The 12,072-nt window shown below is 43.9% G+C and overlaps 1 protein-coding gene across 1 annotated transcript in view; it reads left to right on the top strand.

The window, feature by feature from the left end:
- LYRM9 (LYR motif containing 9) overlaps positions 1-12,072 on the top strand; it is a 91,977-nt gene that overhangs the window by 44,114 nt on the left and 35,791 nt on the right. The window lies entirely within an intron of this gene.

Below are 12,072 nucleotides of genomic sequence, written 5' to 3'. Positions count from 1 at the left end.
CCCCAAGAGTCTGTTACCATGGCAAACAGTGAGGTCACATAAGGATTACCCACTTGACCCGAGCTTGTTATGTCTAGACACTCATGCTGAGGGCGACATCACCCAGGAATTCAGGGACTCTGTAGGCCTGCCCTCGTTTCTGGTTTGTCACATTTTCCTCCAGCCTCCTGGAAACCCCAAACAGGATTTCCAGCTCCTTTCAGATTCCTGTCTGGCATTTCCTCGCTCTCTGCTCTCCTGGGGACAGGACTGCTTTTGGCAGACAGACGCTACCCCTCCCTCCCCCAATCCAGGAAGGGCCCTGGCCTCTATGACAGCAAATCCATTGCACCACTTAGGTTTAATTAGAGCACAATGACGGATGATTAGTTTACACATCAAAGCACTGAAACAACTTGACAAATTGGCCCCATCCCAAAGCCCAGCGCGGGAGCTGGCCTTGAACTCAGAGGCTCTGCCCTTGGGGGCCGCGGAGGTGGTGATGAAAGCTCGGGAGCCCCAGGCAGGGGCGCACAGAAGGAGTTCTGTTTCTCAAGAGAAGAAATGCATCCCAGCTGTTGCCAGCCCTGATTGTGCCTCTGCATCTCCCTCACCTTGACTTTCCTCCTCCTGGCTCTCCCCCGGCTGCTGCTCAAAGTTCATGTGTGGTAGGCTCGAAGTTCATGTGTGGTAGGCTCTCAGTACTTTGGAGACAGATAATCATGAGTTACCCAAGCCCTTTGCTAGTTCTCTTTTTTCACCCTGTTTACCCTCCAAGTGGGATTTGGAGTGTTCAATTAGGAAACCTACCAAGGAAGGAGAGAGAGACAAAATTCATCTTCAAACCAGCCACTTGGTTACCAACTGATGATTTTTTTGTTGGCAAACTAATGGAGGAAAGAGAAACTATAGACTGCAATGAAGTAAAGGAATTATTTCTAGGTCTCCTTTCTGTACGCTCTCTGTGTATGACCTGAAGTCAGGTGAACCCAGGAGAGCACGTGGCATTAGACTGTTTCCGAGGTTTATCACATATTTCAGATCTCTGATTGTCATGCTGGGTCCCAGAGAGGTTGATGGTGTGTTGGAAGCCGTTCGGGTTCTTCTGGCTCAAAAGACCAGTCTGTTCATACTAACAATCACTTAATTCAGCGATTAAACCAACAAAAAAACCCTAAACGTCCACCCAGTAGTTGAACTGAATTCACCCTCTCACTTGGTCTACACTCATAGCCTCATGGAAGAACAATTGGTGTGTCCTGCTTCAGAGTCATCTCATCAAAGTCAATGGCAGAGCAGAGACTTGAATCAAGGTCTTCCTCCGTAGCCCTTATCCCCTCAGGACTACGTGATCTTTCCAGTGGTCGGAAGGATACAGGGCGGAGGTCACATAAACATCGCACGGAGCGCGAAGGCTCAGGCCTCTCTCCTGAACAATTGATGGAGACGCAGTGCATGGTGGGATTCTTGTTTCCTCGCTGTGGGCCTCGGGTGTGAGCGGACATCAGCCTCAGCCCCGTGATGTGGGCAGACAGATGAATGCTGACTGCCGGTAGCACTGGACAGTCAGTGGGCGGGAGCTGGGTTCAGACTGCTGTAAGCGGAGCACTTCAGAAGGAGGATGACACGGCATTATTACCATAAACCAGGAGCCTATTGATCGGGCTGATTAGAAAACCTTCCAAGGCACGGGGGTAATTAGCACAATTTACAGCGTAGCAGTTATCAGCTTCATTGCTTAATTAACAATGTAAATATCTTCCTAAATGACATTTTATAATCATGATCAGACCCTCTAGCGTTTGCCCTGTTCACTGCTTAATTCCTTCCCAGATGTACAGATAGCCAGCCGCCTAACATACCGTTGCTGCATCTTATAAGATAAAACAATTGTTCTCGCCCCGCGTCTCCTCTTTTGGATTTTACTGGGGGTCTGTTCTGCCTTCCTCTCTCCAGCCTGAAATCTACAGTCTGCCAATTGAATTGCCAATTAAAAGTACTTAATTAGACGTGAAAGGGGAGTTCTGTCATGTTCTGGATTCTGAACTATTTTTTATTTATGTGCTTAGCAGGATAAGTCATCTTAAATTAGCATCACATTTTTCCCTCTGAAGAGCATGTGAGAAATGAGGCTATTAGGAGGAGAGGTTTAACACAATATTTGTGTACACTAGTCATGGGTGCAGGGAATCATCCCAAGCGCATATGGTGTTTTGGCAAGCAGGGTTACTCTTCATCTTTATTTTATTTCCTTATCATGTCTTGTTGAATTAATGTTTGCAATAGAAATTTTGGCCTTCCTTATCAAACATATGTGCAGACAACTTATTGTTTGATTTTTTTTAAACTTTCAATTCACCTCTTCTTTTGAGTATCAGGGCCATACCGAAAGATTACTGTTCCACGTTTAAGTTCCCAATGCATACAAACAAATTCAAATCTTAATGCAGCCCTGGGGGTGGAAAGTTCAGATGCTCATAATCCTCCCTGGAAAGAATGCCCCCTAAGCTTTCCATTCCTGGAGGCTTGATGATTTCACCTGGTGAATGATCCACTTCTGATCTATCTGCACAATGTGCAGAAAGGGGGTTTAATACAAACCAGTGCGTAGTATATTGGAAAAATGGTAGGGAAGGCAAAATGTGAATTTTGGAGGAATTTGCTGTGGGTTTTAATTAACCATCTTGCCCTTGTTCCCCATTATCATTGATTTGTGTGATAAGTGCCAATTATACGTGTCATAAGTATACTGCTTTTCGATGAAGACAAGAGATCTCATGTGTGATGCAAATCAGGACTCTCAGAATGCTAATTTTGTAATGAGCCAATGCATTCTTCAAGGAGTTTATAGTCTAGAGGGGGAATAAAACATGTGCATAAATAATTATAATGCAAAGTAGAGAACTGGTGGGTCATGAGACAGCGAAGAAAGAATTATGGCCAAAAAAGAGGGTGGAGGAATAAATTATAGTTGAGGGATTTAGGAAGGCCTGCTTGAAGGTCGGGGCAAACTGGCTTAAAAGCAGACTGAGAGTATAGGGTGTGGTTTCCAGATGAGGGGGACAGCAGGAAGAAAATACAGAGGTGGGACAGCATGAAATTTAAATGAGGAACAAGATGTTTACCATGGCCTTTACAGGAGGCATGCGAAGGGAAGCAGTGGCGGGAACACTGCAAAGGTAGGTCGGGGCTCCCTGGTGCAGAATCTAGCATCCAAAGCCAAAACATCTGCATTGATTTTTTAAAATATATCTTTATTCATTTGGCTGCGTCGGGTCTTAGGCACCGCACACGGGATTTTCCTTGCGTCGTGGCTCCGTAGGTGCAGTGCCCTGGCTTACTTGCCCAGAGGCATGTGGGATCTTAGTTCCCTAACCTGGGATGGAACCTGTGTCCGTTGCATTGCAAGGTGGATTCTTAGCCCCTGGACAACCAGGGAGGGCCTTGCACTGATTTTTGCATATCACAGGTTGGCTATTTTTTTTTTTTTTTGGTAAAGGGCCAGAGAGTACATTTTAGGCTTTGCAGGATATGTGATCTCTGTCACAACTGGTCAGCTCTGCCATTGGAACACGAAATCAGTCAGAGGCAACATGTACATGAATGGGCATCATGATGTTTCAATAAAACTTTACTTATGGACACTGAAGTGTGAATTTTGATGTGTTACAATACATTCCTCTTATGATTTTATCAATACTACTCTCCTCTGCTATCGGGGTAGGCAGAGGCATGAAGTTGTGCGTGCATGCTAAGTCACTGCAGTCGCGTCTGACTCTTTGAGACCCTATGGACTGTAGCCTGCCAGGCTCCTCTGTCCATGGGCTTCTCCAGGCAAGAATACTGAAGTGGGTTGCCATTTTCTTCTCCAGGGGATCGTCCCAACCCAGGCATCGAACCTACATTGTTTATGTCTCCTGCACTGGCAGGTGGTTGTTTTTTTTTTTTTTTTTTTTTTACCACTAGCAACACCTGCAGAGTCCACTGGGGTAAGGGGTATGAAGCCGTAACCATCTCCTAAGCTCTGAGTTTTTCTTTACTTTTGAATATATTCCCATAATCACAGAGAACCAAGTGCTGATGAGTTTGGATCCAGGGCGGCAGAGAACCACAGAGTCAGGGCCTTATGTGATGGTGATGGCACACGCGTGCACCGGGGGCTGTGGTTCTATCATCCTGTTGGCCTGGAACAAGCTTCAGCATGTAGCACTAGGGCAGCACTCCCAGTGGGCTTAATGGTATTTGGTAGTTAAAAAAGAAATACCTAGGTCAAGAGTTTTGACAATCCCTGTGTGGTAAATGTAATACATAGACCGTCCTCTACTTTTATGAACCCGCCTTCTGGTACACTATACACTGACATTCCTAAACCAGTTTCCCTGTATTGAATTAGGTCTTTCTGTACATGAGCAGGCTAATAACTTCCATCCATCTCCTGGGTAAGATTCTGTGTGTGCGTGTGTGCTCAGTCCTGTCCGACTCTTAGTGACCCCATGGACTGTAGCCTGCAGGCTCCTCTGTCCATGGGCTTCTCCTGACCAAGAATGCTGGAGTGGGTTGCCATTTCCTCCTCCAGGGGATCTTCCTGACTCAGAGATGGAAACTGCATCTCCTGCATCTCTTGTATTGGCAGGTGGATTCTTTACCTCTGAGCCACCTGGGAAGCCCCATGATTCTGTAACTTCCAGAAAATAGTTTTCCTCCTCCCCAGTCCCCCTGCCCTTGACTGTACCAACCTGCCCTCCAGGACTGGGATGGGAATTTAGACTGTGGGAAGCCTCCTAGCCCCTTCCAGCTTTCCTTCCCGCCCAGATTCCCTGAGAGTTAACGTAGGGCTCACAGAGGCAGGTACAGAAGGAATGCTGAACCAGGCTTTTCTTTTGTGATCTGGATCAAAGTAGTTGTCTCTCATTTCCAATTACAACTGACATGACATAGAATTTTCTAAAACCATAAAATGTATTTTTTTCTGATTTGCAATTTCATGTTTATGCCTAAATAGAATGTATCTTATTTATCTCCTCTTTTATCTTCCCTGCCCTCTCTTACTCAGAAATGTCTTTAATTTTTTTTCTAACAAGAACTAATGTTGAACAATATACGGCAAAGAAAAGGTTTATTGCTGCTGCTGCTGCTAAGTCGCTTCAGTCCAGTCTGACTCTGTGTGACCCCATAGACGGCAGGCCACCAGGCTCCCCCGTCCCTGATATTCTCCAGGCAAGAACACTGGAGTGGGTTGCCATTTCTTTCTCCAATGCATGAAAGTGAAAAGTGAAAGTGAAGTCGCTCAGTCGTGTCCAACTCCTAGCAACCCCATGGACTACAGCCTACCAGGCTCTTCTGTCCATGGGATTTTCCAGGCAAGAGTACTGGAGTGGGTTGCCATTGCCTTCTCCAAAAGGTTTATTAGGTAACTAGCAATGTTTCATGGCACCCCACTCCAGTACTCTTGCCTGGAAAATCCCATGGATGGAGGAGCCTGGTAGGCTGCAGTCCATGGGGTCGCGAAGAGTCGTATATGACTGAGCAACTTCACTTTCACTTTTCACTTTCATGCATTGGAGAAGGAAATGGCAACCCACTCCAGTACTCTTGCCTGGAAAATCCCATGGACAGAGGAGCCTGGTAGGTTGCAGTCCATGGGGTTGCTAAGAGTCAGACACAACTGAGCGACTTCACTTTCACTTTTCACTTTCCTGCATTGGAGAAGGAAATGGCAACCCACTCCAGTGTTCTTGCCTGGAGAATCCCAGGGACGGGGGATCCTGGTGGGCTGCCGTCTATGGGGTCGCACAGAGTCGACATGACTGAAGTGACTTAGCAGTAGCAGCAGCAATGTTTCAAGAAGGAGGGTATGGTTGGCTGACCCAAAGGCTGCCAGGAGCAGAGGAAGGAAGCTAAGGACAGAGTGGAAGGAAGCTTATCATAACATGGAAGCCATTGAAAACCTTGTTAAGAGCAATTTGATGGCATGACGATGGAAGCCACCTATATCCCCGTAAGCGTGAACAGGGGAATGAGTGAAGAAGTGAGATAGCCTGTGTAGACCATTAATAATGGCTTCATCACTTAGATCTCAGTTTAAATGTTACCTCTTTGGAGTGATCTGAAGTAGCCATTTGATGACTGTCTGTGCTTAGTCACTCAGTCGTGTCTAACTCTTTGCAACCCCATGGACTGTAGCCCACCAGGCTCCTCTGTATCCTGAGGATTACAAGATTCTGAGATTACAAGATAAACAAGTCCATGGGATTCTCCAGGCAAGGATACTGGAGTGGGTTGCCATTTCCTTTTCCAAGGGATCGAACCCAGGTCTCCTGCATTGCAGGTGGATTCTTTACGGTCTGGTGACTGTCACAAGGCTATATTTCTCACCAAAGCACTTATCTATGACCCGATAGTGTCTTCTTTCTTTCTTTGCTGTTCTCTGCCACCAGGACACCACGTATGCACAATAATCAGATCATGTTTTATTTTTGTATATCTCAGAACCTAGAAGATTGCTTGGTTCCTGTAGGTATTCTGTAAACATTTGTTGAATGAATGGATACAAGTTTGGCTGTGGTAGAGGGTGGAGCAATATAGCCCAGAGCTTCTCACACTCTAGTGTGCCTGGGGATCTTGTTAAAAGGCAGACTCTGATTCTGTAGGTATGGGTAGGAGATTCTACATTTCTAACAAGCTCCCAAGTGAGGCCAGTGCTTCTGGTCTGTGAATCCCATTTTGAGTAGCGAGTACCCTGGGTTACTTTGGTACATCGCTCAGAGTGAACAGGTGGAGAAAAGAGGGGGAAGGCAGAGGGGACAGAATACAGAGACCCAGCCAGAGGAGGGGTTGGTTTTTCAAAGGCAAAAGGAAACTTTCCCCTGTTTAATAGGAAAAAAGCAGAAGAGGTGAGGAGAGGAGGAAATTCTTGACTGAGGGTGCCTAACTTTTCAATGAGGTCATCATCGGAGAGAGAGGGTGAAGGTGGGCTGTGGGTGTTCCAGAAACAGTCATTTTCTTCCCAGGTATCTTCCAGTATGACTGAGTTTGCATCAAAAATTTAAAGCGAAACATCAGCTCTCTTGTGTCATTTTCCCAACATTAATCTGCTCTGGTGCAGGCTGGAGAAAGAGGATGGGAGGGTCATCCAGAGAGAGCATGACAGATGGCAAGAGCAACCAGGGAGTTGTGGGTGTTGGTAAGGGAGAGTGATTTTAATGATGGAACACAGGAAGTGGGGCAGAGACACTGGGACCCTGAGACACTGCTGCTCAGTCCTGCTCTCATGGGGCTCTAGTGGTGAGGACAACATACATATCTATTGTTGTTGCTATTCAGTTGCTAGGTCATGTCTGACTGTTTGTGACCCTATGGACTGCAGCATGCCTGTCTCCTCTGTACTCTCCACTGTCTCCTGGAGTTTGCTTAAATTCATGTCCTTTGAGTTGATGATGCTATCTAACCATCTCATCCTCTGCTGCCCTTCTCCTTTTGCCTTCAATCTTTCCCAGCTTCAAGATCTTTTCCAGTGAGTTGTCTCTTTGCATCAGGTGGTCGAAGTATTGAAGCTTCAGCTTCAGCATCCGTCTTTCTAATGAATATTCAGAGTTGATTTCCTTTAGGTTTGACTGGTTTGATCTCCTTGCAGTCCAAGGGACTCTCAAGAGTCTTCTCCAGCACCACAGTTCGAAAGCATCAATTCTTTGGTACGTATGTATGTAACCAGCAGACCTGTCAATGCCTCACCCATAATTCCTTGAGCCTTCCATCACGTATATCTGGCTGACTTGCAGCTGCCAGCATCTGCATCTCTGCCTGAGAGCACTGCAAGCCAGAAGTAGTACCAGGGAATCAGTGCTACTGAGAGCATCAGGCAAACGGTAACTAACAGGAACTGATGTATAAATACCCTGGCTCCCACAACCCTCCAGTGGGATAACTGATGTATGTGTTCTATTTCGGTTCTTCAGCAAGATGAAACTTAGTGCCCTTGGTGATAACTTGCTGAGCAAGATTCTCTTTATGGGTTACCTTCCCTGTCTCACTGCCCATAATGGATATTTTCTAGGCTTATCTCCTAAACAGGTTACTTGCTCTTGAATCCTTGTTTCAAAGTTGTCTTCTTCTGGGGGAAGATGAACTAAGGTGTATATAATTATAAACTGTGGTGAATACCTTAGAGACAAGTACAGGCTACTATTTGGGAGGAGAAGGGTATCTGCCCCAGTGTCTAGTGGGAGTGGGGGCATCGGGGAAGTTGATCTAAAGGAGGTACAGGATGGAAGGAACATGGGGCTTTTGAGGGTCTGAAAGGCCACGATGGGCCCAGCAGGGAACTAGGGGCACTAGGTAAAGCCTAAGAAGGAAGATCCTGCAGGGTCTTGCTGAATGTGGTAAAGCATCCAGCATACCTATTCAGAGAACGTTAAGAAGCCGTTACAGGAGCTAAAGAGGATAGTGTCAAGATCACATGTGCTTCTAACAAAAAGAGGAGAAGGATAGGAGAACAGGACTGGGAGAGATGGAGCTCAGAGGCTTCTGCTAAGACCCTGGGCTTTGCATGGAGGAGTCTCAACAAATGTTTGCTGAAGTGGAATTCTCCAGGCAAGAATGCTGGAGTGGATAGCCATTCCCTTCTCCAGGGGATCTTCCTAACCCAGGGATGGAACCCAGGTCTCCTGCCTTGTATGCAGATTTTTCACTGTCTGAGCCCCCAAGGAAGCCCAGCTAATGCTAACCCTATTTGATTGATCAGAATGCCTTACTTCTGGGCCACAGTGAGTGAGTAATGGTTTCCCTTAATTGATGATGCCCTTTTGTTCAGGGCTACTTCACTTAACTTTATCAGGCTTTGGGGGAGGAAAAGATAAATTCCTTTAATTTTTTCTCATTCTCCACTTCCTTCCTTTTTTTTTTTTTTAACCCTTCTCTTCTCTCTCCCACCTTCCTCTCTACACTTTGTCTCTTATCTTCCTCCAAATTATACTTTTAAATAAAGTGGATCATTTCATACAGTCTCCACTTCTATTAACCATGGCATTTAATTCTTCTTTGTGGCCAGCTTAATGCTCTGCAGATGTAGTCAATGGAAACAGGATTACATTTTGTGAACAAGGTGATTTTAAAGCAGATCGTGAGTAAAATGCCATCAACATGATCCTTTGTGAATATCTCCATATACACACGCGGCAGGCACTTACACTTTTTATGGGAAAAATTCCATTCCAAAACTGATTAATACAAAAAATTGCCTGCCTGTGTGCATGTTATTTATAATCTGAAATCATGAGACATTGAGCATATTTTCAAATAGAAAAAGTAAAGACTCCGTATTCAGAGATGACACGCATCTGACCATCAGTGTGGTCTCAACGTGTGGCCACTGTAGATATACGACTACAGAACACGCTGAGAATATAGAGTGATTTATACTGGTCAGCAAGTTTAGATTTACAGAGCTGCAGAGAGAAACCCAAGACAGAGAGAGGTCCAGAAAGGCTAAAACCCAGGCGGTCAATTACTCTCCTAGTGTGAACAGTCACAGTTGTACCCTTCTTCCTCTTTTACTCTTTTTATGTGTTTTAAATCCTTGCTCATCCCCTTGTGCAACCCAGCAATGAAAGAAAAAAGACATTAGTCCTCTGAGATTTCACATAACCTTTTATACCCAATATTTTCATTGTCTTTAACAAAATCTTTAGTAGTCAGTGAGGGTTGTTTTGTAACACCCCAGGGTGGAGAAGATCTGTTCCTAGGGCTTTCCATTGTCACCCTGGTGTCCTCTTTTGGCACATTCACCAGTCACCCCAGGCCCCTCACCCTGTGTTTTGGCAGGATTTGAGACATGCAAATGGCAAACTGGTAAACAGCAACTTTGCATATTTTGAATAGAAGAGAACCTTGGAGTACTACTCTTTCTGTTCACAGGGAAATCTGAGATAATGGGGAATGAGAACAAGGGCAGACCAAGGGTCCTGAGTGTTTTCTTCAAAGTGTTTATTATGCTTGTTAAATCTATTGTACAGTGATGAATGAATTTGAATTATTTACATGGTCAGCTTTTGAGACAATAACCTGATTTAATCAGACGATGCAAATGTATCATGTCTCTTTGAAATCTAAAAACAGGTTTAAACTAGAAGAAGCTTCAGGACTTGTAACTTCTCCCACAAATATGGTTACAAACCTGCAGTTGTCAGGTTAAATGACATATTGTCAGAAGTCAAGAGAATAGAATGATGTATTTCTTAGGAAAGTCGATAAATGCCCCTGGGAGAACATGTCCCCTGGACTGCCAACTCTTAGGTGACAAAGTTCTTAAGTAAAAAGACTTTCAATTCTGTTTGTCTCTAAATATCACTCACGCACTGTCTGACATGAGGATGTTCATCTGCTAAAATGTCAGTGTAATGGAAGTTGACATGGTAAGAATGGTTGGATTTTCATTAGATTGTGTGCCTGGTATCATTTTAGTGACTATTTGGACTGTAAGAATTCTTCAGTTTTACTACTGAAGTTGTAAGAACCTAAAGGTTGCTGTCACATTAAAAGTACTATAATCCAATTAGTTCAAAATCTAGGTTTCCATCACCATTTGGAAAACACTGGACATTATTATCCAAGCCTAGTCTACTTTGGATTATTATTTTTTTTTCCTGGATGCTTATAAGGAAATTTTTGTGAAAGGTTAAAATTATTTGTAAAGACAGAAGAGGCACCAATGATTCTGAAGGTGGAGTCTTTCTGAGGTAAAGTGAACAGCTTGCATCTTGAATATTTTATAAGATCTAGGTATTAGAACAATGTTTGTGATGCAGGAACACAGAGATCTAGGAACAAAAGGGAGATAGGGCCAAAGAACAGACTGTAATGTTTCATCAAAATATTAGGCAGTCTTAAGACTGAAAACAGGAATGGATGGATGGTGATACTGCAGATTGTTCCTAATAAGAGCTTTAAAAGCTTCATCATGTATCAATTGGATCCACACTGATGTGCCCTTGACTCTGTGTATGTAAATAAAGGACTGATTTAGGAGGGTATAATTGTATCTTTCATATATATTTCAGATATATTTGGTCCAAGTCTACATATTGAAAATAAGTTAAAGGATTGAGGTCATTATCTGACTATTTCAGGGGAGCAACCCCCACCTGATTTGGAGGGAGGCTAGTATATTAGGTGGGCTTCCCTGGTGGCTCAGTATATTGGGTGGGCTTCCCTGGTGGCTCAGTATATTAGGTGAAGAGGAACAAAAAAGAAAGAAAAGAAAGGAGGGAAGGAGAGAGGGAGGGAAAAAAAGGAAGGGAAGGGGGAAGCAAGGTAATTTTCCCTAATTACCTCTAAAGGTAATTAGGAAAAAAGAAAAAACTTTACAACAACACTTCTGTTAAGAAATATCTCCTACTTTTCTCATCCTAAAAGAAGAAAAAGAGATCCCCAGGTGCCATCAGGGAGCAATGTTTCCCTTCAAAAATAAACTAAAGAAAGAAGGAGAAAGAAAAAGAAAAAAAGTTAAAATAAAAAGTTGTCTTGTTAAATCAGCTACACATGGAGTCTGCCTGTGTAAGGAAATCAGCCTTTTCATTACAAATAGGTTTAAAAAGCCCTAGAGAAGGGAGATGTGAACAGAAGCAATATTACCCACTAACAACCTAACTCCCTTTTCGGCATCAGCTGAGAGAAGATCAGCAGCTCATTGAACAGCGGGTTTGTCTTAAGATAAAGACTCATCTTTATTTCTTTCAGGACATAAAACTTGTATTTAAATCAATTCAGAGAAGCACTTTAGCTCTAAACATTAGAGAGCAGGGAGAGCCTATTTAATAAAACAGCATTATTTCATTTTCAAAGAAAGATACTGGAAGTAGCTATGAGTTTAAATTCTGTATTCTTTTCCTCAATTATAATTATAGATGGGTCTGAAAGGAAGCATGACTATTACTGTCATATTTATTCTTTTGACAGGTGTTATGGGACTGTAATTTGATGAAATGACTCAATACGCAGTTTCCCATCCAAATATAATTCCGTCATCAACACGAGTGGCTTAGGAAAAGTCCTCCTGCAAGCCTTTTCGCAGATCTTGAACACTCATATTTTAGCAGT

This window comes from Bos taurus, chromosome 19, assembly GCF_002263795.3.
Source record: "Bos taurus isolate L1 Dominette 01449 registration number 42190680 breed Hereford chromosome 19, ARS-UCD2.0, whole genome shotgun sequence".
Lineage (NCBI taxonomy): Eukaryota > Metazoa > Chordata > Mammalia > Artiodactyla > Bovidae > Bos > Bos taurus.
Note: the sequence above shows the minus strand (reverse complement) of the source record. Positions and strands in the feature narration are given on the sequence as shown.